Source organism: Ambystoma mexicanum, unplaced genomic scaffold (assembly GCF_040938575.1).
Source record: "Ambystoma mexicanum isolate Mex_15411 unplaced genomic scaffold, UKY_AmexF1_1 Mex_scaf1, whole genome shotgun sequence".
NCBI classification, from domain to species: Eukaryota; Metazoa; Chordata; class Amphibia; order Caudata; family Ambystomatidae; genus Ambystoma; species Ambystoma mexicanum.
The window spans coordinates 2009622-2032461 of record NW_027182324.1 but is presented as its reverse complement, the minus strand read 5'-3'; the positions used below and the strand labels follow the sequence as shown (position 1 = coordinate 2032461).

General features: G+C 40.8%; 24 non-coding genes across 24 annotated transcripts; all 24 read left to right on the top strand.

The window, feature by feature from the left end:
- The first annotated feature begins 259 nt into the window (after window positions 1-259).
- On the top strand, window positions 260-332 carry TRNAK-UUU (transfer RNA lysine (anticodon UUU)). The gene has a single exon. It is a non-coding gene; the product is annotated as a tRNA-Lys (tRNA).
- A 768-nt stretch (window positions 333-1100) lies between these two features.
- TRNAK-UUU (transfer RNA lysine (anticodon UUU)) lies at window positions 1101-1173 on the top strand. The gene has a single exon. It is a non-coding gene; the product is annotated as a tRNA-Lys (tRNA).
- A 769-nt stretch (window positions 1174-1942) lies between these two features.
- On the top strand, window positions 1943-2015 carry TRNAK-UUU (transfer RNA lysine (anticodon UUU)). Its single transcript has one exon. It is a non-coding gene; the product is annotated as a tRNA-Lys (tRNA).
- Window positions 2016-2784: 769 nt separating this feature from the next.
- Window positions 2785-2857, top strand: TRNAK-UUU (transfer RNA lysine (anticodon UUU)). The gene has a single exon. It is a non-coding gene; the product is annotated as a tRNA-Lys (tRNA).
- Window positions 2858-4466: 1609 nt separating this feature from the next.
- TRNAK-UUU (transfer RNA lysine (anticodon UUU)) lies at window positions 4467-4539 on the top strand. Its single transcript has one exon. It is a non-coding gene; the product is annotated as a tRNA-Lys (tRNA).
- A 767-nt stretch (window positions 4540-5306) lies between these two features.
- TRNAK-UUU (transfer RNA lysine (anticodon UUU)) lies at window positions 5307-5379 on the top strand. Its single transcript has one exon. It is a non-coding gene; the product is annotated as a tRNA-Lys (tRNA).
- Window positions 5380-6146: 767 nt separating this feature from the next.
- On the top strand, window positions 6147-6219 carry TRNAK-UUU (transfer RNA lysine (anticodon UUU)). The gene has a single exon. It is a non-coding gene; the product is annotated as a tRNA-Lys (tRNA).
- A 768-nt stretch (window positions 6220-6987) lies between these two features.
- TRNAK-UUU (transfer RNA lysine (anticodon UUU)) lies at window positions 6988-7060 on the top strand. Its single transcript has one exon. It is a non-coding gene; the product is annotated as a tRNA-Lys (tRNA).
- A 767-nt stretch (window positions 7061-7827) lies between these two features.
- TRNAK-UUU (transfer RNA lysine (anticodon UUU)) lies at window positions 7828-7900 on the top strand. The gene has a single exon. It is a non-coding gene; the product is annotated as a tRNA-Lys (tRNA).
- A 761-nt stretch (window positions 7901-8661) lies between these two features.
- On the top strand, window positions 8662-8734 carry TRNAK-UUU (transfer RNA lysine (anticodon UUU)). Its single transcript has one exon. It is a non-coding gene; the product is annotated as a tRNA-Lys (tRNA).
- Window positions 8735-9502: 768 nt separating this feature from the next.
- TRNAK-UUU (transfer RNA lysine (anticodon UUU)) lies at window positions 9503-9575 on the top strand. The gene has a single exon. It is a non-coding gene; the product is annotated as a tRNA-Lys (tRNA).
- A 1610-nt stretch (window positions 9576-11185) lies between these two features.
- Window positions 11186-11258, top strand: TRNAK-UUU (transfer RNA lysine (anticodon UUU)). Its single transcript has one exon. It is a non-coding gene; the product is annotated as a tRNA-Lys (tRNA).
- A 767-nt stretch (window positions 11259-12025) lies between these two features.
- Window positions 12026-12098, top strand: TRNAK-UUU (transfer RNA lysine (anticodon UUU)). Its single transcript has one exon. It is a non-coding gene; the product is annotated as a tRNA-Lys (tRNA).
- Window positions 12099-12865: 767 nt separating this feature from the next.
- TRNAK-UUU (transfer RNA lysine (anticodon UUU)) lies at window positions 12866-12938 on the top strand. Its single transcript has one exon. It is a non-coding gene; the product is annotated as a tRNA-Lys (tRNA).
- A 768-nt stretch (window positions 12939-13706) lies between these two features.
- Window positions 13707-13779, top strand: TRNAK-UUU (transfer RNA lysine (anticodon UUU)). The gene has a single exon. It is a non-coding gene; the product is annotated as a tRNA-Lys (tRNA).
- A 767-nt stretch (window positions 13780-14546) lies between these two features.
- On the top strand, window positions 14547-14619 carry TRNAK-UUU (transfer RNA lysine (anticodon UUU)). The gene has a single exon. It is a non-coding gene; the product is annotated as a tRNA-Lys (tRNA).
- A 761-nt stretch (window positions 14620-15380) lies between these two features.
- On the top strand, window positions 15381-15453 carry TRNAK-UUU (transfer RNA lysine (anticodon UUU)). The gene has a single exon. It is a non-coding gene; the product is annotated as a tRNA-Lys (tRNA).
- A 768-nt stretch (window positions 15454-16221) lies between these two features.
- On the top strand, window positions 16222-16294 carry TRNAK-UUU (transfer RNA lysine (anticodon UUU)). The gene has a single exon. It is a non-coding gene; the product is annotated as a tRNA-Lys (tRNA).
- Window positions 16295-17062: 768 nt separating this feature from the next.
- TRNAK-UUU (transfer RNA lysine (anticodon UUU)) lies at window positions 17063-17135 on the top strand. Its single transcript has one exon. It is a non-coding gene; the product is annotated as a tRNA-Lys (tRNA).
- Window positions 17136-17904: 769 nt separating this feature from the next.
- On the top strand, window positions 17905-17977 carry TRNAK-UUU (transfer RNA lysine (anticodon UUU)). Its single transcript has one exon. It is a non-coding gene; the product is annotated as a tRNA-Lys (tRNA).
- A 768-nt stretch (window positions 17978-18745) lies between these two features.
- On the top strand, window positions 18746-18818 carry TRNAK-UUU (transfer RNA lysine (anticodon UUU)). The gene has a single exon. It is a non-coding gene; the product is annotated as a tRNA-Lys (tRNA).
- A 767-nt stretch (window positions 18819-19585) lies between these two features.
- TRNAK-UUU (transfer RNA lysine (anticodon UUU)) lies at window positions 19586-19658 on the top strand. Its single transcript has one exon. It is a non-coding gene; the product is annotated as a tRNA-Lys (tRNA).
- A 769-nt stretch (window positions 19659-20427) lies between these two features.
- Window positions 20428-20500, top strand: TRNAK-UUU (transfer RNA lysine (anticodon UUU)). Its single transcript has one exon. It is a non-coding gene; the product is annotated as a tRNA-Lys (tRNA).
- Window positions 20501-21267: 767 nt separating this feature from the next.
- Window positions 21268-21340, top strand: TRNAK-UUU (transfer RNA lysine (anticodon UUU)). Its single transcript has one exon. It is a non-coding gene; the product is annotated as a tRNA-Lys (tRNA).
- Window positions 21341-22840: the final 1500 nt, after the last annotated feature.

Here is a 22840-nt window from a genome sequence, read left to right as displayed (position 1 = left end):
CATGTTCGTCTTTACTGGGGAGCAAGTTTGCACTCATGAATGTGGCAAAACATTCAAATCCGTAAGTGGGTGAACATTAAAGTCCTAGATGCTGCAAATCTCTATATCTGGATACGGAATGACTGAAAAAAGTTATGTCTCCAGTGTCAAAATGTGTGTAATGCCCTAGTAATTCATTTCCTTTATTGACCAGTGAGGTAGCCATGTATGGAGGTGCTGTAGAGTGAAAATCAAGTTTCAAATGGGCAGTGATCCTTGTGCCTGGATAGCTCAGTCGGTAGAGCATCAGACTTTTAATCTGAGGGTCCAGGGTTCAAGTCCCTGTTCAGGCGTACCTTTGCTTCTTTTACAAAAAATTAAGCAGGAAATATGAATTGCTCATTCTAATATGTGCTATTTCTGATGGCATCGCAACCTTGGGCAATATGACTCTAAGGTAGTGGAGTCCAGAGTTCTTGGATGCTTTGCCAACATTTCAAGCCTGACTGTGCTTCTAAATAGCATGAAACAGCAATCTTTGTACAAAGTTTTAATATTGGGGAGACAGATTGGTCGAAAAAAAAGCAGACAGGCGCTGCTGAGATTCGAACTCAGGATCTCCTGTTTACTAGACAGGCGCTTTAACCAACTAAGCCACAGCACCTTTTTTGCATCTGATCTCCTTTCCTTCCTCATGTAATCATTTAGAAGTGAAATCCACTTTTTTAAGGCTGGGCTTCTGTTGCAATATAACTTTTCAAAATGTTTTCCAATTGACTGAAACTCCATTGCACAAAACGAGCATGTCATTAATCGTCGATTTAGAGTGGACTGCATTGCCCAGTGTGTGCATTGAGGAGCACATGTTCGTCTTTACTGGGGAGCAAGTTTGCACTCATGAATGTGGCAAAACATTCAAATCCGTAAGTGGGTGAACATTAAAGTCCTAGATGCTGCAAATCTCTATATCTGGATACGGAATGACTGAAAAAAGTTATGTCTCCAGTGTCAAAATGTGTGTAATGCACTAGTAATTCATTTCCTTTATTGACCAGTGAGGTAGCCATGTATGGAGGTGCTGTAGAGTGAAAATCAAGTTTCAAATGGGCAGTGATCCCTGTGCCTGGATAGCTCAGTCGGTAGAGCATCAGACTTTTAATCTGAGGGTCCAGGGTTCAAGTCCCTGTTCAGGCGTATCTTTGCTTCTTTTACAAAAAATTTAGCAGGAAATATGAATTGCTCATTCTAATATGTGCTATTTCTGATGGCATCGCAACCTTGGGCAATATGACTCTAAGGTAGTGGAGTCCAGAATTCTTGGATGCTTTGCCAACATTTCAAGCCTGACTGTGCTTCTAAATAGCATGAAATAACAATCTTTGTACAAAGTTTTAATATTGGGGAGACAGATTGGTCGAAAAAAAAGCAGACAGGCGCTGCTGAGATTCGAACTCAGGATCTCCTGTTTACTAGACAGGCGCTTTAACCAACTAAGCCACAGCACCTCTTTTGCATCTGATCTCCTTTCCTTCCTCATGTAATCATTTAGAAGTGAAATCCACTTTTTTTAAGGCTGGGCTTCTGTTGCAATATAACTTTACAAAATGTTTTCCAATTGACTGAAACTCCATTGCACAAAACGAGCATGTCATTAATCGTTGATTTAGAGTGGACTGCATTGCCCAGTGTGTGTATTGGGGAGCACATGTTCGCCTTTACTGGGGAGCAATTTTGCACTCATGAATGTGGCAAAACATTCAAATCCGTAAGTGGGTGAACATTAAAGTCCTAGATGCTGCAAATCTCTATATCTGGATACGGAATGACTGAAAAAAGTTATGTCTCCAGTGTCAAAATGTGTGTAATGCACTAGTAATTCATTTCCTTTATTGACCAGTGAGGTAGCCATGTATGGAGGTGCTGTAGAGTGAAAATCAAGTTTCAAATGGGCAGTGATCCCTGTGCCTGGATAGCTCAGTCGGTAGAGCATCAGACTTTTAATCTGAGGGTCCAGGGTTCAAGTCCCTGTTCAGGCGTATCTTTGCTTCTTTTACAAAAAATTTAGCAGGAAATATGAATTGCTCATTCTAATATGTGCTATTTCTGATGGCATCGCAACCTTGGGCAATATGACTCTAAGGTAGTGGAGTCCAGAATTCTTGGATGCTTTGCCAACATTTCAAGCCTGACTGTGCTTCTAAATAGCATGAAATAACAATCTTTGTACAAAGTTTTAATATTGGGGAGACAGATTGGTCAAAAAAAAAGCAGACAGGCGCTGCTGAGATTCGAACTCAGGATCTCCAGTTTACTAGACAGGCGCTTTAACCAACTAAGCCACAGCACCTCTTTTGCATCTGATCTCCTGTCCTTCCTCATGTAATCATTTAGAAGTGAAATCCACTTTTTTTAAGGCTGGGCTTCTGTTGCAATATAACTTTACAAAATGTTTTCCAATTGACTGAAACTCCATTGCACAAAACGAGCATGTCATTAATCGTTGATTTAGAGTGGACTGCATTGCCCAGTGTGTGTATTGAGGAGCACATGTTCGCCTTTACTGGGGAGCAATTTTGCACTCATGAATGTGGCAAAACATTCAAATCCGTAAGTGGGTGAACATTAAAGTCCTAGATGCTGCAAATCTCTATATCTGGATACGGAATGACTGAAAAAAGTTATGTCTCCAGTGTCAAAATGTGTGTAATGCACTAGTAATTCATTTCCTTTATTGACCAGTGAGGTAGCCATGTATGGAGGTGCTGTAGAGTGAAAATCAAGTTTCAAATGGACAGTGATCCCTGTGCCTGGATAGCTCAGTCGGTAGAGCATCAGACTTTTAATCTGAGGGTCCAGGGTTCAAGTCCCTGTTCAGGCGTACCTTTGCTTCTTTTACAAAAAATTAAGCAGGAAATATGAATTGCTCATTCTAATATGTGCTATTTCTGATGGCATCGCAACCTTGGGCAATATGACTCTAAGGTAGTGGAGTCCAGAGTTCTTGGATGCTTTGCCAACATATCAAGCCTGACTGTGCTTCTAAATAGCATGAAATAGCAATCTTTGTACAAAGTTTTAATATTGGGGAGACAGATTGGTCGAAAAAAAGCAGACAGGCGCTGCTGAGATTCGAACTCAGGATCTCCTGTTTACTAGACAGGCGCTTTAACCAACTAAGCCACAGCACCTTTTTTGCATCTGGTCTCCTTTCCTTCCTCATGTAATCATTTAGAAGTGAAATCCACTTTTTTAAGGCTGGGCTTCTGTTGCAATATAACTTTTCAAAATGTTTTCCAATTGACTGAAACTCCATTGCACAAAACGAGCATGTCATTAATCGTCGATTTAGAGTGGACTGCATTGCCCAGTGTGTGCATTGAGGAGCACATGTTCGTCTTTACTGGGGAGCAAGTTTGCACTCATTAATGTGGCAAAACATTCAAATCCGTAAGTGGGTGAACATTAAAGTCCTAGATGCTGCAAATCTCTATATCTGGATACGGAATGACTGAAAAAAGTTATGTCTCCAGTGTCAAAATGTGTGTAATGCACTAGTAATTCATTTCCTTTATTGACCAGTGAGGTAGCCATGTATGGAGGTGCTGTAGAGTGAAAATCAAGTTTCAAATGGGCAGTGATCCCTGTACCTGGATAGCTCAGTCGGTAGAGCATCAGACTTTTAATCTGAGGGTCCAGGGTTCAAGTCCCTGTTCAGGCGTATCTTTGCTTCTTTTACAAAAAATTTAGCAGGAAATATGAATTGCTCATTCTAATATGTGCTATTTCTGATGGCATCGCAACCTTGGGCAATATGACTCTAAGGTAGTGGAGTCCAGAATTCTTGGATGCTTTGCCAACATTTCAAGCCTGACTGTGCTTCTAAATAGCATGAAATAACAATCTTTGTACAAAGTTTTAATATTGGGGAGACAGATTGGTCGAAAAAAAAGCAGACAGGCGCTGCTGAGATTCGAACTCAGGATCTCCAGTTTACTAGACAGGCGCTTTAACCAACTAAGCCACAGCACCTCTTTTGCATCTGATCTCCTGTCCTTCCTCATGTAATCATTTAGAAGTGAAATCCACTTTTTTTAAGGCTGGGCTTCTGTTGCAATATAACTTTACAAAATGTTTTCCAATTGACTGAAACTCCATTGCACAAAACGAGCATGTCATTAATCGTTGATTTAGAGTGGACTGCATTGCCCAGTGTGTGTATTGAGGAGCACATGTTCGCCTTTACTGGGGAGCAATTTTGCACTCATGAATGTGGCAAAACATTCAAATCCGTAAGTGGGTGAACATTAAAGTCCTAGATGCTGCAAATCTCTATATCTGGATACGGAATGACTGAAAAAAGTTATGTCTCCAGTGTCAAAATGTGTGTAATGCACTAGTAATTCATTTCCTTTATTGACCAGTGAGGTAGCCATGTATGGAGGTGCTGTAGAGTGAAAATCAAGTTTCAAATGGGCAGTGATCCTTGTGCCTGGATAGCTCAGTCGGTAGAGCATCAGACTTTTAATCTGAGGGTCCAGGGTTCAAGTCCCTGTTCAGGCGTACCTTTGCTTCTTTTACAAAAAATAAAGCAGGAAATATGAATTGCTCATTCTAATATGTGCTATTTCTGATGGCATCGCAACCTTGGGCAATATGATTCTAAGGTAGTGGAGTCCAGAGTTCTTGGATGCTTTGCCAACATTTCAAGCCTGACTGTGCTTCTAAATAGCATGAAATAGCAATCTTTGTACAAAGTTTTAATATTGGGGAGACAGATTGGTCGAAAAAAAAGCAGACAGGCGCTGCTGAGATTCGAACTCAGGATCTCCTGTTTACTAGACAGGCGCTTTAACCAACTAAGCCACAGCACCTTTTTTGCATCTGGTCTCCTTTCCTTCCTCATGTAATCATTTAGAAGTGAAATCCACTTTTTTAAGGCTGGGCTTCTGTTGCAATATAACTTTTCAAAATGTTTTCCAATTGACTGAAACTCCATTGCACAAAACGAGCATGTCATTAATCGTCGATTTAGAGTGGACTGCATTGCCCAGTGTGTGCATTGAGGAGCACATGTTCGTCTTTACTGGGGAGTAAGTTTGCACTCATGAATGTGGCAAAACATTCAAATCCGTAAGTGGGTGAACATTAAAGTCCTAGATGCTGCAAATCTCTATATCTGGATACGGAATGACTGAAAAAAGTTATGTCTCCAGTGTCAAAATGTGTGTAATGCACTAGTAATTCATTTCCTTTATTGACCAGTGAGGTAGCCATGTATGGAGGTGCTGTAGAGTGAAAATCAAGTTTCAAATGGCAGTGATCCATCTGCCTGGATAGCTCAGTCGGTAGAGCATCAGACTTTTAATCTGAGGGTCCAGGGTTCAAGTCCCTGTTCAGGCGTACCTTTGCTTCTTTTACAAAAAATTAAACAGGAAATATGAATTGCTCATTCTAATATGTGCTATTTCTGATGGCATCGCAACCTTGGGCAATATGACTCTAAGGTAGTGGAGTCCAGAGTTCTTGGATGCTTTGCCAACATATCAAGCCTGACTGTGCTTCTAAATAGCATGAAATAGCAATCTTTGTACAAAGTTTTAATATTGGGGAGACAGATTGGTCGAAAAAAAGCAGACAGGCGCTGCTGAGATTCGAACTCAGGATCTCCTGTTTACTAGACAGGCGCTTTAACCAACTAAGCCACAGCACCTTTTTTGCATCTGGTCTCCTTTCCTTCCTCATGTAATCATTTAGAAGTGAAATCCACTTTTTTAAGGCTGGGCTTCTGTTGCAATATAACTTTTCAAAATGTTTTCCAATTGACTGAAACTCCATTGCACAAAACGAGCATGTCATTAATCGTCGATTTAGAGTGGACTGCATTGCCCAGTGTGTGCATTGAGGAGCACATGTTCGTCTTTACTGGGGAGCAAGTTTGCACTCATTAATGTGGCAAAACATTCAAATCCGTAAGTGGGTGAACATTAAAGTCCTAGATGCTGCAAATCTCTATATCTGGATACGGAATGACTGAAAAAAGTTATGTCTCCAGTGTCAAAATGTGTGTAATGCACTAGTAATTCATTTCCTTTATTGACCAGTGAGGTAGCCATGTATGGAGGTGCTGTAGAGTGAAAATCAAGTTTCAAATGGGCAGTGATCCCTGTGCCTGGATAGCTCAGTCGGTAGAGCATCAGACTTTTAATCTGAGGGTCCAGGGTTCAAGTCCCTGTTCAGGCGTATCTTTGCTTCTTTTACAAAAAATTTAGCAGGAAATATGAATTGCTCATTCTAATATGTGCTATTTCTGATGGCATCGCAACCTTGGGCAATATGACTCTAAGGTAGTGGAGTCCAGAATTCTTGGATGCTTTGCCAACATTTCAAGCCTGACTGTGCTTCTAAATAGCATGAAATAACAATCTTTGTACAAAGTTTTAATATTGGGGAGACAGATTGGTCGAAAAAAAAGCAGACAGGCGCTGCTGAGATTCGAACTCAGGATCTCCAGTTTACTAGACAGGCGCTTTAACCAACTAAGCCACAGCACCTCTTTTGCATCTGATCTCCTGTCCTTCCTCATGTAATCATTTAGAAGTGAAATCCACTTTTTTTAAGGCTGGGCTTCTGTTGCAATATAACTTTACAAAATGTTTTCCAATTGACTGAAACTCCATTGCACAAAACGAGCATGTCATTAATCGTCGATTTAGAGTGGACTGCATTGCCCAGTGTGTGCATTGAGGAGCACATGTTCGCCTTTACTGGGGAGCAATTTTGCACTCATGAATGTGGCAAAACATTCAAATCCGTAAGTGGGTGAACATTAAAGTCCTAGATGCTGCAAATCTCTATATCTGGATACGGAATGACTGAAAAAAGTTATGTCTCCAGTGTCAAAATGTGTGTAATGCACTAGTAATTCATTTCCTTTATTGACCAGTGAGGTAGCCATGTATGGAGGTGCTGTAGAGTGAAAATCAAGTTTCAAATGGCAGTGATCCATCTGCCTGGATAGCTCAGTCGGTAGAGCATCAGACTTTTAATCTGAGGGTCCAGGGTTCAAGTCCCTGTTCAGGCGTACCTTTGCTTCTTTTACAAAAAATTAAGCAGGAAATATGAATTGCTCATTCTAATATGTGCTATTTCTGATGGCATCGCAACCTTGGGCAATATGACTCTAAGGTAGTGGAGTCCAGAGTTCTTGGATGCTTTGCCAACATATCAAGCCTGACTGTGCTTCTAAATAGCATGAAATAGCAATCTTTGTACAAAGTTTTAATATTGGGGAGACAGATTGGTCGAAAAAAAGCAGACAGGCGCTGCTGAGATTCGAACTCAGGATCTCCTGTTTACTAGACAGGCGCTTTAACCAACTAAGCCACAGCACCTTTTTTGCATCTGGTCTCCTTTCCTTCCTCATGTAATCATTTAGAAGTGAAATCCACTTTTTTAAGGCTGGACTTCTGTTGCAATATAACTTTTCAAAATGTTTTCCAATTGACTGAAACTCCATTGCACAAAACGAGCATGTCATTAATCGTCGATTTAGAGTGGACTGCATTGCCCAGTGTGTGCATTGAGGAGCACATGTTCGTCTTTACTGGGGAGCAAGTTTGCACTCATTAATGTGGCAAAACATTCAAATCCGTAAGTGGGTGAACATTAAAGTCCTAGATGCTGCAAATCTCTATATCTGGATACGGAATGACTGAAAAAAGTTATGTCTCCAGTGTCAAAATGTGTGTAATGCACTAGTAATTCATTTCCTTTATTGACCAGTGAGGTAGCCATGTATGGAGGTGCTGTAGAGTGAAAATCAAGTTTCAAATGGGCAGTGATCCCTGTGCCTGGATAGCTCAGTCGGTAGAGCATCAGACTTTTAATCTGAGGGTCCAGGGTTCAAGTCCCTGTTCAGGCGATTCTTTTACAAAAAATTTAGCAGGAAATATGAATTGCTCATTCTAATATGTGCTATTTCTGATGGCATCGCAACCTTGGGCAATATGACTCTAAGGTAGTGGAGTCCAGAATTCTTGGATGCTTTGCCAACGTTTCAAGCCTGACTGTGCATCTAAATAGCATGAAATAACAATCTTTGTACAAAGTTTTAATATTGGGGAGACAGATTGGTCGAAAAAAAAGCAGACAGGCGCTGCTGAGATTCGAACTCAGGATCTCCAGTTTACTAGACAGGCGCTTTAACCAACTAAGCCACAAAACCTCTTTGGCATCTGATCTCCTGTCCTTCCTCATGTAATCATTTAGAAGTGAAATCCACTTTTTTTAAGGCTGGGCTTCTGTTGCAATATAACTTTACAAAATGTTTTCCAATTGACTGAAACTCCAATGCACAAAACGAGCATGTCATTAATCGTTGATTTAGAGTGGACTTCATTGCCCAGTGTGTGTATTGAGGAGCACATGTTCGCCTTTACTGGGGAGCAATTTTGCACTCATGAATGTGGCAAAACATTCAAATCCGTAAGTGGGTGAACATTAAAGTCCTAGATGCTGCAAATCTCTATATCTGGATACGGAATGACTGAAAAAAGTTATGTCTCCAGTGTCAAAATGTGTGTAATGCACTAGTAATTCATTTCCTTTATTGACCAGTGAGGTAGCCATGTATGGAGGTGCTGTAGAGTGAAAATCAAGTTTCAAATGGGCAGTGATCCTTGTGCCTGGATAGCTCAGTCGGTAGAGCATCAGACTTTTAATCTGAGGGTCCAGGGTTCAAGTCCCTGTTCAGGCGTACCTTTGCTTCTTTTACAAAAAATTAAGCAGGAAATATGAATTGCTCATTCTAATATGTGCTATTTCTGATGGCATCGCAACCTTGGGCAATATGATTCTAAGGTAGTGGAGTCCAGAGTTCTTGGATGCTTTGCCAACATTTCAAGCCTGACTGTGCTTCTAAATAGCATGAAATAGCAATCTTTGTACAAAGTTTTAATATTGGGGAGACAGATTGGTCGAAAAAAAAGCAGACAGGCGCTGCTGAGATTCGAACTCAGGATCTCCTGTTTACTAGACAGGCGCTTTAACCAACTAAGCCACAGCACCTTTTTTGCATCTGGTCTCCTTTCCTTCCTCATGTAATCATTTAGAAGTGAAATCCACTTTTTTAAGGCTGGGCTTCTGTTGCAATATAACTTTTCAAAATGTTTTCCAATTGACTGAAACTCCATTGCACAAAACGAGCATGTCATTAATCGTCGATTTAGAGTGGACTGCATTGCCCAGTGTGTGCATTGAGGAGCACATGTTCGTCTTTACTGGGGAGCAAGTTTGCACTCATGAATGTGGCAAAACATTCAAATCCGTTAGTGGGTGAACATTAAAGTCCTAGATGCTGCAAATCTCTATATCTGGATACGGAATGACTGAAAAAAGTTATGTCTCCAGTGTCAAAATGTGTGTAATGCACTAGTAATTCATTTCCTTTATTGACCAGTGAGGTAGCCATGTATGGAGGTGCTGTAGAGTGAAAATCAAGTTTCAAATGGGCAGTGATCTTTGTGCCTGGATAGCTCAGTCGGTAGAGCATCAGACTTTTAATCTGAGGGTCCAGGGTTCAAGTCCCTGTTCAGGCGTACCTTTGCTTCTTTTACAAAAAATTAAGCAGGAAATATGAATTGCTCATTCTAATATGTGCTATTTCTGATGGCATCGCAACCTTGGGCAATATGACTCTAAGGTAGTGGAGTCCAGAGTTCTTGGATGCTTTGTCAACATTTCAAGCCTGACTGTGCTTCTAAATAGCATGAAACAGCAATCTTTGTACAAAGTTTTAATATTGGGGAGACAGATTGGTCGAAAAAAAAGCAGACAGGCGCTGCTGAGATTCGAACTCAGGATCTCCTGTTTACTAGACAGGCGCTTTAACCAACTAAGCCACAGCACCTTTTTTGCATCTGGTCTCCTTTCCTTCCTCATGTAATCATTTAGAAGTGAAATCCACTTTTTTAAGGCTGGGCTTCTGTTGCAATATAACTTTTCAAAATGTTTTCCAATTGACTGAAACTCCATTGCACAAAACGAGCATGTCATTAATCGTCGATTTAGAGTGGACTGCATTGCCCAGTGTGTGCATTGAGGAGCACATGTTCGTCTTTACTGGGGAGCAAGTTTGCACTCATGAATGTGGCAAAACATTCAAATCCGTAAGTGGGTGAACATTAAAGTCCTAGATGCTGCAAATCTCTATATCTGGATACGGAATGACTGAAAAAAGTTATGTCTCCAGTGTCAAAATGTGTGTAATGCACTAGTAATTCATTTCCTTTATTGACCAGTGAGGTAGCCATGTATGGAGGTGCTGTAGAGTGAAAATCAAGTTTCAAACGGGCAGTGATCCCTGTGCCTGGATAGCTCAGTCGGTAGAGCATCAGACTTTTAATCTGAGGGTCCAAGGTTCAAGTCCCTGTTCAGGCGTATCTTTGCTTCTTTTACAAAAAATTTAGCAGGAAATATGAATTGCTCATTCTAATATGTGCTATTTCTGATGGCATCGCAACCTTGGGCAATATGACTCTAAGGTAATGGAGTCCAGAATTCTTGGATGCTTTGCCAACATTTCAAGCCTGACTGTGCTTCTAAATAGCATGAAATAACAATCTTTGTACAAAGTTTTAATATTGGGGAGACAGATTGGTCGAAAAAAAAGCAGACAGGCGCTGCTGAGATTCGAACTCAGGATCTCCAGTTTACTAGACAGGCGCTTTAACCAACTAAGCCACAGCACCTCTTTTGCATCTGATCTCCTGTCCTTCCTCATGTAATCATTTAGAAGTGAAATCCACTTTTTTTAAGGCTGGGCTTCTGTTGCAATATAACTTTACAAAATGTTTTCCAATTGACTGAAACTCCATTGCACAAAACGAGCATGTCATTAATCGTTGATTTAGAGTGGACTGCATTGCCCAGTGTGTGTATTGAGGAGCACATGTTCGCCTTTACTGGGGAGCAATTTTGCACTCATGAATGTGGCAAAACATTCAAATCCGTAAGTGGGTGAACATTAAAGTCCTAGATGCTGCAAATCTCTATATCTGGATACGGAATGACTGAAAAAAGTTATGTCTCCAGTGTCAAAATGTGTGTAATGCACTAGTAATTCATTTCCTTTATTGACCAGTGAGGTAGCCATGTATGGAGGTGCTGTAGAGTGAAAATCAAGTTTCAAATGGGCAGTGATCCTTGTGCCTGGATAGCTCAGTCGGTAGAGCATCAGACTTTTAATCTGAGGGTCCAGGGTTCAAGTCCCTGTTCAGGCGTACCTTTGCTTCTTTTACAAAAAATTAAGCAGGAAATATGAATTGCTCATTCTAATATGTGCTATTTCTGATGGCATCGCAACCTTGGGCAATATGATTCTAAGGTAGTGGAGTCCAGAGTTCTTGGATGCTTTGCCAACATTTCAAGCCTGACTGTGCTTCTAAATAGCATGAAATAGCAATCTTTGTACAAAGTTTTAATATTGGGGAGACAGATTGGTCGAAAAAAAAGCAGACAGGCGCTGCTGAGATTCGAACTCAGGATCTCCTGTTTACTAGACAGGCGCTTTAACCAACTAAGCCACAGCACCTTTTTTGCATCTGGTCTCCTTTCCTTCCTCATGTAATCATTTAGAAGTGAAATCCACTTTTTTAAGGCTGGGCTTCTGTTGCAATATAACTTTTCAAAATGTTTTCCAATTGACTGAAACTCCATTGCACAAAACGAGCATGTCATTAATCGTCGATTTAGAGTGGACTGCATTGCCCAGTGTGTGCATTGAGGAGCACATGTTCGTCTTTACTGGGGAGTAAGTTTGCACTCATGAATGTGGCAAAACATTCAAATCCGTAAGTGGGTGAACATTAAAGTCCTAGATGCTGCAAATCTCTATATCTGGATACGGAATGACTGAAAAAAGTTATGTCTCCAGTGTCAAAATGTGTGTAATGCACTAGTAATTCATTTCCTTTATTGACCAGTGAGGTAGCCATGTATGGAGGTGCTGTAGAGTGAAAATCAAGTTTCAAATGGCAGTGATCCATCTGCCTGGATAGCTCAGTCGGTAGAGCATCAGACTTTTAATCTGAGGGTCCAGGGTTCAAGTCCCTGTTCAGGCGTACCTTTGCTTCTTTTACAAAAAATTAAACAGGAAATATGAATTGCTCATTCTAATATGTGCTATTTCTGATGGCATCGCAACCTTGGGCAATATGACTCTAAGGTAGTGGAGTCCAGAGTTCTTGGATGCTTTGCCAACATATCAAGCCTGACTGTGCTTCTAAATAGCATGAAATAGCAATCTTTGTACAAAGTTTTAATATTGGGGAGACAGATTGGTCGAAAAAAAGCAGACAGGCGCTGCTGAGATTCGAACTCAGGATCTCCTGTTTACTAGACAGGCGCTTTAACCAACTAAGCCACAGCACCTTTTTTGCATCTGGTCTCCTTTCCTTCCTCATGTAATCATTTAGAAGTGAAATCCACTTTTTTAAGGCTGGGCTTCTGTTGCAATATAACTTTTCAAAATGTTTTCCAATTGACTGAAACTCCATTGCACAAAACGAGCATGTCATTAATCGTCGATTTAGAGTGGACTGCATTGCCCAGTGTGTGCATTGAGGAGCACATGTTCGTCTTTACTGGGGAGCAAGTTTGCACTCATTAATGTGGCAAAACATTCAAATCCGTAAGTGGGTGAACATTAAAGTCCTAGATGCTGCAAATCTCTATATCTGGATACGGAATGACTGAAAAAAGTTATGTCTCCAGTGTCAAAATGTGTGTAATGCACTAGTAATTCATTTCCTTTATTGACCAGTGAGGTAGCCATGTATGGAGGTGCTGTAGAGTGAAAATCAAGTTTCAAATGGGCAGTGATCCCTGTGCCTGGATAGCTCAGTCGGTAGAGCATCAGACTTTTAATCTGAGGGTCCAGGGTTCAAGTCCCTGTTCAGGCGTATCTTTGCTTCTTTTACAAAAAATTTAGCAGGAAATATGAATTGCTCATTCTAATATGTGCTATTTCTGATGGCATCGCAACCTTGGGCAATATGACTCTAAGGTAGTGGAGTCCAGAATTCTTGGATGCTTTGCCAACATTTCAAGCCTGACTGTGCTTCTAAATAGCATGAAATAACAATCTTTGTACAAAGTTTTAATATTGGGGAGACAGATTGGTCGAAAAAAAAGCAGACAGGCGCTGCTGAGATTCGAACTCAGGATCTCCAGTTTACTAGACAGGCGCTTTAACCAACTAAGCCACAGCACCTCTTTTGCATCTGATCTCCTGTCCTTCCTCATGTAATCATTTAGAAGTGAAATCCACTTTTTTTAAGGCTGGGCTTCTGTTGCAATATAACTTTACAAAATGTTTTCCAATTGACTGAAACTCCATTGCACAAAACGAGCATGTCATTAATCGTCGATTTAGAGTGGACTGCATTGCCCAGTGTGTGCATTGAGGAGCACATGTTCGCCTTTACTGGGGAGCAATTTTGCACTCATGAATGTGGCAAAACATTCAAATCCGTAAGTGGGTGAACATTAAAGTCCTAGATGCTGCAAATCTCTATATCTGGATACGGAATGACTGAAAAAAGTTATGTCTCCAGTGTCAAAATGTGTGTAATGCACTAGTAATTCATTTCCTTTATTGACCAGTGAGGTAGCCATGTATGGAGGTGCTGTAGAGTGAAAATCAAGTTTCAAATGGCAGTGATCCATCTGCCTGGATAGCTCAGTCGGTAGAGCATCAGACTTTTAATCTGAGGGTCCAGGGTTCAAGTCCCTGTTCAGGCGTACCTTTGCTTCTTTTACAAAAAATTAAGCAGGAAATATGAATTGCTCATTCTAATATGTGCTATTTCTGATGGCATCGCAACCTTGGGCAATATGACTCTAAGGTAGTGGAGTCCAGAGTTCTTGGATGCTTTGCCAACATATCAAGCCTGACTGTGCTTCTAAATAGCATGAAATAGCAATCTTTGTACAAAGTTTTAATATTGGGGAGACAGATTGGTCGAAAAAAAGCAGACAGGCGCTGCTGAGATTCGAACTCAGGATCTCCTGTTTACTAGACAGGCGCTTTAACCAACTAAGCCACAGCACCTTTTTTGCATCTGGTCTCCTTTCCTTCCTCATGTAATCATTTAGAAGTGAAATCCACTTTTTTAAGGCTGGACTTCTGTTGCAATATAACTTTTCAAAATGTTTTCCAATTGACTGAAACTCCATTGCACAAAACGAGCATGTCATTAATCGTCGATTTAGAGTGGACTGCATTGCCCAGTGTGTGCATTGAGGAGCACATGTTCGTCTTTACTGGGGAGCAAGTTTGCACTCATTAATGTGGCAAAACATTCAAATCCGTAAGTGGGTGAACATTAAAGTCCTAGATGCTGCAAATCTCTATATCTGGATACGGAATGACTGAAAAAAGTTATGTCTCCAGTGTCAAAATGTGTGTAATGCACTAGTAATTCATTTCCTTTATTGACCAGTGAGGTAGCCATGTATGGAGGTGCTGTAGAGTGAAAATCAAGTTTCAAATGGGCAGTGATCCCTGTGCCTGGATAGCTCAGTCGGTAGAGCATCAGACTTTTAATCTGAGGGTCCAGGGTTCAAGTCCCTGTTCAGGCGATTCTTTTACAAAAAATTTAGCAGGAAATATGAATTGCTCATTCTAATATGTGCTATTTCTGATGGCATCGCAACCTTGGGCAATATGACTCTAAGGTAGTGGAGTCCAGAATTCTTGGATGCTTTGCCAACGTTTCAAGCCTGACTGTGCATCTAAATAGCATGAAATAACAATCTTTGTACAAAGTTTTAATATTGGGGAGACAGATTGGTCGAAAAAAAAGCAGACAGGCGCTGCTGAGATTCGAACTCAGGATCTCCAGTTTACTAGACAGGCGCTTTAACCAACTAAGCCACAAAACCTCTTTGGCATCTGATCTCCTGTCCTTCCTCATGTAATCATTTAGAAGTGAAATCCACTTTTTTTAAGGCTGGGCTTCTGTTGCAATATAACTTTACAAAATGTTTTCCAATTGACTGAAACTCCAATGCACAAAACGAGCATGTCATTAATCGTTGATTTAGAGTGGACTTCATTGCCCAGTGTGTGTATTGAGGAGCACATGTTCGCCTTTACTGGGGAGCAATTTTGCACTCATGAATGTGGCAAAACATTCAAATCCGTAAGTGGGTGAACATTAAAGTCCTAGATGCTGCAAATCTCTATATCTGGATACGGAATGACTGAAAAAAGTTATGTCTCCAGTGTCAAAATGTGTGTAATGCACTAGTAATTCATTTCCTTTATTGACCAGTGAGGTAGCCATGTATGGAGGTGCTGTAGAGTGAAAATCAAGTTTCAAATGGGCAGTGATCCTTGTGCCTGGATAGCTCAGTCGGTAGAGCATCAGACTTTTAATCTGAGGGTCCAGGGTTCAAGTCCCTGTTCAGGCGTACCTTTGCTTCTTTTACAAAAAATTAAGCAGGAAATATGAATTGCTCATTCTAATATGTGCTATTTCTGATGGCATCGCAACCTTGGGCAATATGATTCTAAGGTAGTGGAGTCCAGAGTTCTTGGATGCTTTGCCAACATTTCAAGCCTGACTGTGCTTCTAAATAGCATGAAATAGCAATCTTTGTACAAAGTTTTAATATTGGGGAGACAGATTGGTCGAAAAAAAAGCAGACAGGCGCTGCTGAGATTCGAACTCAGGATCTCCTGTTTACTAGACAGGCGCTTTAACCAACTAAGCCACAGCACCTTTTTTGCATCTGGTCTCCTTTCCTTCCTCATGTAATCATTTAGAAGTGAAATCCACTTTTTTAAGGCTGGGCTTCTGTTGCAATATAACTTTTCAAAATGTTTTCCAATTGACTGAAACTCCATTGCACAAAACGAGCATGTCATTAATCGTCGATTTAGAGTGGACTGCATTGCCCAGTGTGTGCATTGAGGAGCACATGTTCGTCTTTACTGGGGAGCAAGTTTGCACTCATGAATGTGGCAAAACATTCAAATCCGTTAGTGGGTGAACATTAAAGTCCTAGATGCTGCAAATCTCTATATCTGGATACGGAATGACTGAAAAAAGTTATGTCTCCAGTGTCAAAATGTGTGTAATGCACTAGTAATTCATTTCCTTTATTGACCAGTGAGGTAGCCATGTATGGAGGTGCTGTAGAGTGAAAATCAAGTTTCAAATGGGCAGTGATCTTTGTGCCTGGATAGCTCAGTCGGTAGAGCATCAGACTTTTAATCTGAGGGTCCAGGGTTCAAGTCCCTGTTCAGGCGTACCTTTGCTTCTTTTACAAAAAATTAAGCAGGAAATATGAATTGCTCATTCTAATATGTGCTATTTCTGATGGCATCGCAACCTTGGGCAATATGACTCTAAGGTAGTGGAGTCCAGAGTTCTTGGATGCTTTGTCAACATTTCAAGCCTGACTGTGCTTCTAAATAGCATGAAACAGCAATCTTTGTACAAAGTTTTAATATTGGGGAGACAGATTGGTCGAAAAAAAAGCAGACAGGCGCTGCTGAGATTCGAACTCAGGATCTCCTGTTTACTAGACAGGCGCTTTAACCAACTAAGCCACAGCACCTTTTTTGCATCTGGTCTCCTTTCCTTCCTCATGTAATCATTTAGAAGTGAAATCCACTTTTTTAAGGCTGGGCTTCTGTTGCAATATAACTTTTCAAAATGTTTTCCAATTGACTGAAACTCCATTGCACAAAACGAGCATGTCATTAATCGTCGATTTAGAGTGGACTGCATTGCCCAGTGTGTGCATTGAGGAGCACATGTTCGTCTTTACTGGGGAGCAAGTTTGCACTCATGAATGTGGCAAAACATTCAAATCCGTAAGTGGGTGAACATTAAAGTCCTAGATGCTGCAAATCTCTATATCTGGATACGGAATGACTGAAAAAAGTTATGTCTCCAGTGTCAAAATGTGTGTAATGCACTAGTAATTCATTTCCTTTATTGACCAGTGAGGTAGCCATGTATGGAGGTGCTGTAGAGTGAAAATCAAGTTTCAAACGGGCAGTGATCCCTGTGCCTGGATAGCTCAGTCGGTAGAGCATCAGACTTTTAATCTGAGGGTCCAGGGTTCAAGTCCCTGTTCAGGCGTATCTTTGCTTCTTTTACAAAAAATTTAGCAGGAAATATGAATTGCTCATTCTAATATGTGCTATTTCTGATGGCATCGCAACATTGGGCAATATGACTCTAAGGTAGTGGAGTCCAGAATTCTTGGATGCTTTGCCAACATTTCAAGCATGACTGTGCTTCTAAATAGCATGAAATAACAATCTTTGTACAAAGTTTTAATATTGGGGAGACAGATTGGTCGAAAAAAAAGCAGACAGGCGCTGCTGAGATTCGAACTCAGGATCTCCTGTTTACTAGACAGGCGCTTTAACCAACTAAGCCACAGCACCTCTTTTGCATCTGATCTCCTTTCCTTCCTCATGTAATCATTTAGAAGTGAAATCCACTTTTTTTAAGGCTGGGCTTCTGTTGCAATATAACTTTACAAAATGTTTTCCAATTGACTGAAACTCCATTGCACAAAACGAGCATGTCATTAATCGTTGATTTAGAGAGGACTGCATTGCCCAGTGTGTGTATTGAGGAGCACATGTTCGCCTTTACTGGGGAGCAATTTTGCACTCATGAATGTGGCAAAACATTCAAATCCGTAAGTGGGTGAACATTAAAGTCCTAGATGCTGCAAATCTCTATATCTGGATACGGAATGACTGAAAAAAGTTATGTCTCCAGTGTCAAAATGTGTGTAATGCACTAGTAATTCATTTCCTTTATTGACCAATGAGGTAGCCATGTATGGAGGTGCTGTAGAGTGAAAATCAAGTTTCAAATGGGCAGTGATCCCTGTGCCTGGATAGCTCAGTCGGTAGAGCATCAGACTTTTAATCTGAGGGTCCAGGGTTCAAGTCCCTGTTCAGGCGTACCTTTGCTTCTTTTACAAAAAATTAAGCAGGAAATATGAATTGCTCATTCTAATATGTGCTGTTTCTGATGGCATCGCAACCTTGGGCAATATGACTCTAAGGTAGTGGAGTCCAGAGTTCTTGGATGCTTTGCCAACATTTCAAGCCTGACTGTGCTTCTGAATAGCATGAAATAGCAATCTTTGTACAAAGTTTTAATATTGGGGAGACAGATTGGTCGAAAAAAAAGCAGACAGGCGCTGCTGAGATTCAAACTCAGGATCTCCTGTTTACTAGACAGGCGCTTTAACCAACTAAGCCACAGCACCTTTTTTGCATCTGGTCTCCTTTCCTTCCTCATGTAATCAATCAGAAGTGAAATCCACTTTTTTAAGGCTGGGCGTCTGTTGCAATATAACTTTTCAAAATGTTTTCCAATTGACTGAAACTCCATTGCACAAAACGAGCATGTCATTAATCGTCGATTTAGAGTGGACTGCATTGCCCAGTGTGTGCATTGAGGAGCACACGTTCGTCTTTACTGGGGAGCAAGTTTGCACTCATGAATGTGGCAAAACATTCAAATCCGTAAGTGGGTGAACATTAAAGTCCTAGATGCTGCAAATCTCTATATCTGGATACGGAATGACTGAAAAAAGTTATGTCTCCAGTGTCAAAATGTGTGTAATGCACTAGTAATTCATTTCCTTTATTGACCAGTGAGGTAGCCATGTATGGAGGTGCTGTGGAGTGAACATCAAGTTTCAAATGGGCAGTGATCCCTGTGCCTGGATAGCTCAGTCGGTAGAGCATCAGACTTTTAATCTGAGGGTCCAGGGTTCAAGTCCCTGTTCAGGCGTACCTTTGCTTCTTTTACAAAAAATTAAGCAGGAAATATGAATTGCTCATTCTAATATGTGCTATTTCTGATGGCATCGCAACCTTGGGCAATATGACTCTAAGGTAGTGGAGTCCAGAGTTCTTGGATGCTTTGCCAACATATCAAGCCTGACTGTGCTTCTAAATAGCATGAAATAGCAATCTTTGTACAAAGTTTTAATATTGGGGAGACAGATTGGTCGAAAAAAAGCAGACAGGCGCTGCTGAGATTCGAACTCAGGATCTCCTGTTTACTAGACAGGCGCTTTAACCAACTAAGCCACAGCACCTTTTTTACATCTGGTCTCCTTTCCTTCCTCATGTAATCATTTAGAAGTGAAATCCACTTTTTTAAGGCTGGGCTTCTGTTGCAATATAACTTTTCAAAATGTTTTCCAATTGACTGAAACTCCATTGCACAAAACGAGCATGTCATTAATCGTCGATTTAGAGTGGACTGCATTGCCCAGTGTGTGCATTGAGGAGCACATGTTCGTCTTTACTGGGGAGCAAGTTTGCACTCATTAATGTGGCAAAACATTCAAATCCGTAAGTGGGTGAACATTAAAGTCCTAGATGCTGCAAATCTCTATATCTGGATACGGAATGACTGAAAAAAGTTATGTCTCCAGTGTCAAAATGTGTGTAATGCACTAGTAATTCATTTCCTTTATTGACCAGTGAGGTAGCCATGTATGGAGGTGCTGTAGAGTGAAAATCAAGTTTCAAATGGGCAGTGATCCCTGTGCCTGGATAGCTCAGTCGGTAGAGCATCAGACTTTTAATCTGAGGGTCCAGGGTTCAAGTCCCTGTTCAGGCGTATCTTTGCTTCTTTTACAAAAAATTTAGCAGGAAATATGAATTGCTCATTCTAATATGTGCTATTTCTGATGGCATCGCAACCTTGGGCAATATGACTCTAAGGTAGTGGAGTCCAGAATTCTTGGATGCTTTGCCAACGTTTCAAGCCTGACTGTGCATCTAAATAGCATGAAATAACAATCTTTGTACAAAGTTTTAATATTGGGGAGACAGATTGGTCGAAAAAAAAGCAGACAGGCGCTGCTGAGATTCGAACTCAGGATCTCCTGTTTACTAGACAGGCGCTTTAACCAACTAAGCCACAGCACCTCTTTTGCATTTGTTCTCCTGTCCTTCCTCATGTAATCATTTAGAAGTGAAATCCACTTTTTTTAAGGCTGGGCTTCTGTTGCAATATAACTTTACAAAATGTTTTCCAATTGACTGAAACTCCATTGCACAAAACGAGCATGTCATTAATCGTCGATTTAGAGTGGACTGCATTGCCCAGTGTGTGCATTGAGGAGCACATGTTCGTCTTTACTGGGGAGCAAGTTTGCACTCATGAATGTGGCAAAACATTCAAATCCGTAAGTGGGTGAACATTAAAGTCCTAGATGCTGCAAATCTCTATATCTGGATAAGGAATGACTGAAAAAAGTTATGTCTCCAGTGTCAAAATGTGTGTAATGCACTAGTAATTCATTTCCTTTATTGACCAGTGAGGTAGCCATGTATGGAGGTGCTGTAGAGTGAAAATCAAGTTTCAAATGGGCAGTGATCCCTGTGCCTGGATAGCTCAGTCGGTAGAGCATCAGACTTTTAATCTGAGGGTCCAGGGTTCAAGTCCCTGTTCAGGCGTACCTTTGCTTCTTTTACAAAAAATTAAGCAGGAAATATGAATTGCTCATTCTAATATGTGCTATTTCTGATGGCATCGCAACCTTGGGCAATATGATTCTAAGGTAGTGGAGTCCAGAGTTCTTGGATGCTTTGCCAACATTTCAAGCCTGACTGTGCTTCTAAATAGCATGAAATAGCAATCTTTGTACAAAGTTTTAATATTGGGGAGACAGATTGGTCGAAAAAAAAGCAGACAGGCGCTGCTGAGATTCGAACTCAGGATCTCCTGTTTACTAGACAGGCGCTTTAACCAACTAAGCCACAGCACCTTTTTTGCATCTGGTCTCCTTTCCTTCCTCATGTAATCATTTAGAAGTGAAATCCACTTTTTTAAGGCTGGGCTTCTGTTGCAATATAACTTTTCAAAATGTTTTCCAATTGACTGAAACTCCATTGCACAAAACGAGCATGTCATTAATCGTCGATTTAGAGTGGACTGCATTGCCCAGTGTGTGCATTGAGGAGCACATGTTCGTCTTTACTGGGGAGTAAGTTTGCACTCATGAATGTGGCAAAACATTCAAATCCGTAAGTGGGTGAACATTAAAGTCCTAGATGCTGCAAATCTCTATATCTGGATACGGAATGACTGAAAAAAGTTATGTCTCCAGTGTCAAAATGTGTGTAATGCACTAGTAATTCATTTCCTTTATTGACCAGTGAGGTAGCCATGTATGGAGGTGCTGTAGAGTGAAAATCAAGTTTCAAATGGCAGTGATCCATCTGCCTGGATAGCTCAGTCGGTAGAGCATCAGACTTTTAATCTGAGGGTCCAGGGTTCAAGTCCCTGTTCAGGCGTACCTTTGCTTCTTTTACAAAAAATTAAGCAGGAAATATGAATTGCTCATTCTAATATGTGCTATTTCTGATGGCATCGCAACCTTGGGCAATATGACTCTAAGGTAGTGGAGTCCAGAGTTCTTGGATGCTTTGCCAACATATCAAGCCTGACTGTGCTTCTAAATAGCATGAAATAGCAATCTTTGTACAAAGTTTTAATATTGGGGAGACAGATTGGTCGAAAAAAAGCAGACAGGCGCTGCTGAGATTCGAACTCAGGATCTCCTGTTTACTAGACAGGCGCTTTAACCAACTAAGCCACAGCACCTTTTTTGCATCTGGTCTCCTTTCCTTCCTCATGTAATCATTTAGAAGTGAAATCCACTTTTTTAAGGCTGGACTTCTGTTGCAATATAACTTTTCAAAATGTTTTCCAATTGACTGAAACTCCATTGCACAAAACGAGCATGTCATTAATCGTCGATTTAGAGTGGACTGCATTGCCCAGTGTGTGCATTGAGGAGCACATGTTCGTCTTTACTGGGGAGCAAGTTTGCACTCATTAATGTGGCAAAACATTCAAATCCGTAAGTGGGTGAACATTAAAGTCCTAGATGCTGCAAATCTCTATATCTGGATACGGAATGACTGAAAAAAGTTATGTCTCCAGTGTCAAAATGTGTGTAATGCACTAGTAATTCATTTCCTTTATTGACCAGTGAGGTAGCCATGTATGGAGGTGCTGTAGAGTGAAAATCAAGTTTCAAATGGCAGTGATCCATCTGCCTGGATAGCTCAGTCGGTAGGGCATCAGACTTTTAATCTGAGGGTCCAGGGTTCAAGTCCCTGTTCAGGCGTACCTTTGCTTCTTTTACAAAAAATTAAGCAGGAAATATGAATTGCTCATTCTAATATGTGCTATTTCTGATGGCATCGCAACCTTGGGCAATATGACTCTAAGGTAGTGGAGTCCAGAGTTCTTGGATGCTTTGCCAACATTTCAAGCCTGACTGTGCTTCTAAATAGCATGAAACAGCAATCTTTGTACAAAGTTTTAATATTGGGGAGACAGATTGGTCGAAAAAAAAGCAGACAGGCGCTGCTGAGATTCAAACTCAGGATCTCCTGTTTACTAGACAGGCGCTTTAACCAACTAAGCCACAGCACCTTTTTTGCATCTGGTCTCCTTTCCTTCCTCATGTAATCATTTAGAAGTGAAATCCACTTTTTTAAGGCTGGGCTTCTGTTGCAATATAACTTTTCAAAATGTTTTCCAATTGACTGAAACTCCATTGCACAAAACGAGCATGTCATTAATCGTCGATTTAGAGTGGACTGCATTGCCCAGTGTGTGCATTGAGGAGCACATGTTCGTCTTTACTGGGGAGCAAGTTTGCACTCATGAATGTGGCAAAACATTCAAATCCGTAAGTGGGTGAACATTAAAGTCCTAGATGCTGCAAATCTCTATATCTGGATACGGAATGACTGAAAAAAGTTATGTCTCCAGTGTCAAAA